Genomic DNA, 2,537 nt, shown 5'->3' with positions numbered 1-2,537 from the left:
GAATAAATAAATAAATAAATAAATAAATAAATAAATACATACATAAAACAAAAAACCTTTGATAGACAGAAAAAGTGGTCAGTGAAATTGTGTCCTCATAGACTTCTAAAGCCAGATAAACAATCAAAAGTAAAATGTAAAATAATATGCAATAAAATAATATAACTGAATCAGTACCTCAAGGTCTTACAGAGACATTGGACAGGTGGTGCAGTTTTGTTTTAATTAATTATTAATATTATTATTTTTAATGACATGCTTCTAATGAGTAACATATAGGCAAACATAAATAAGATGACATTCTGTTAAAATAAACATTGAAAAGTAGTACGTTATTCTCTTTATTTTTGATTATGTTTTAGCCTTATATTCAACCTCATGAAGTCTTTTCACTTCATATGACCATCTATCATGATGCAACAATTATGGTAGCAGAAGATAATAATCTAAATTAAATCTGTGTCTAAAATATGAAGCCATGCTACCCATTTTAACACCAAAAGGCATTTAGGTTACATCATTTAAAATGTTGCCATAGATACAGTACTTTTGTTACAGCAACGTGATCTCATGATAGTTCGTATGTATTTTACGTAAAATGTGGTTCTATAAAACGTACATTACTTTACATCAACATCTAAACCGCTGTTAATCTCAATAAGACCTTTTTGTAAATGTATGACAGAAATAAAGTCAATCTGGTTTGTAATAAGTGAAGTTGGAAATACTGTTTTTGGAGTTATTTAATGAAGTTGGCAAAGGCTGGGTTTTTACTTTCAACCAAAATTTGATATCTGAGCAACATTTGAGTCCACACCCAATGTCCAATGGAAAGTTTCCCGCTTAAATCTTAATTAGAATGTTAGGGGATAATGTTCTAATAATGTTATCAATAAAAAATTTTAGAATGTTTTTAGAGAATGTTATCCTACCTTTTTGCAGACCATTCTGGAAACTAAAATAAAACTTGGCGCTGAAAACATTCCCAGAACATATAATGGTTTCGAAACATTCTTAGAACAATAACATTCCTAGTTGGGCAAATAACAGACTGCAAATAGCAAATCATTTTGAGCAAAACACAAAAGTCAAAGTCGAACACACCTACATCATGTGATTTCATGTTAGAGATGTCATGTTATTGTTTATAAGCAGAGAACATTCTTTTGCTATTTCTGAATCTAGGAAATGGACAGCTGACACGCACACAGAGATTTCCACGCTCAGGTTTGTCTTTATTTCTAAACAAAATCATACATTTGTTTTAATCTATTCAGTGTTTTCAAAACTAGAATCTGAATAAATAAATAAATAAATAAATAAATAAATAAATACATACATAAAACAAAAAACCTTTGATAGACAGAAAAAGTGGTCAGTGAAATTGTGTCCTCATAGACTTCTAAAGCCAGATAAACAATCAAAAGTAAAATGTAAAATAATATGCAATAAAATAATATAACTGAATCAGTACCTCAAGGTCTTACAGAGACATTGGACAGGTGGTGCAGTTTTGTTTTAATTAATTATTAATATTATTATTTTTAATGACATGCTTCTAATGAGTAACATATAGGCAAACATAAATAAGATGACATTCTGTTAAAATAAACATTGAAAAGTAGTACGTTATTCTCTTTATTTTTGATTATGTTTTAGCCTTATATTCAACCTCATGAAGTCTTTTCACTTCATATGACCATCTATCATGATGCAACAATTATGGTAGCAGAAGATAATAATCTAAATTAAATCTGTGTCTAAAATATGAAGCCATGCTACCCATTTTAACACCAAAAGGCATTTAGGTTACATCATTTAAAATGTTGCCATAGATACAGTACTTTTGTTACAGCAACGTGATCTCATGATAGTTCGTATGTATTTTACGTAAAATGTGGTTCTATAAAACGTACATTTACTTACGTTTTTACAGGCACTAAAACGTACAAAACTGATGTATTTTCAGCATCTAAACGTACAAATACTTACGTATTTTCAGCATTTAAACATACAAAACTGACGTATTGACGACACCTAAAAATGAATCCTTATGAATATTGACTTTTCCCTCAATAAATTCCTAATTTGTTGCTTATTTATAGTTAGTAAGGTAGTTGTTCAGTTTAGGTATAGGGTAGGATTAGGAATGTAGAATAAGGTCATGTAGAGTAAGGCATTAATATGTGCTTAATTACTACTAATAAATGGCTAATATTCTAGTAATATGCATGCTAATAAGCAACTAGTTAAGAGACCATAAAATAAAGTGTTACCGACTTGACTTTAAACCCTTAAAATAAATAAAATTTCTGCAATCGTTTAACCTTTACTTGTCATGTAATGTTTACTTTGTTTACCACGGGCCACAAAAAGCGTTTGCTCCGACATGCTGTGACTGACAATAGAACTATAAAATACCGTACTGGCCCGAATATGAGACGACCCTGATTATAAGACGACCCCCCTTTTTCCAGATGTACCTTTTGGAAAAAGGCTTTTTAAAAAACAAATCTTGTTTTTTCTCAGTAAAACAC

The sequence above is a fragment of the Sinocyclocheilus rhinocerous genome, unplaced genomic scaffold (genome assembly GCF_001515625.1).
Source record: "Sinocyclocheilus rhinocerous isolate Xijiao unplaced genomic scaffold, SAMN03320098_v1.1 scaffold2466, whole genome shotgun sequence".
Classification (NCBI taxonomy): domain Eukaryota; kingdom Metazoa; phylum Chordata; class Actinopteri; order Cypriniformes; family Cyprinidae; genus Sinocyclocheilus; species Sinocyclocheilus rhinocerous.
This window is presented reverse-complemented; position numbering follows the sequence as displayed.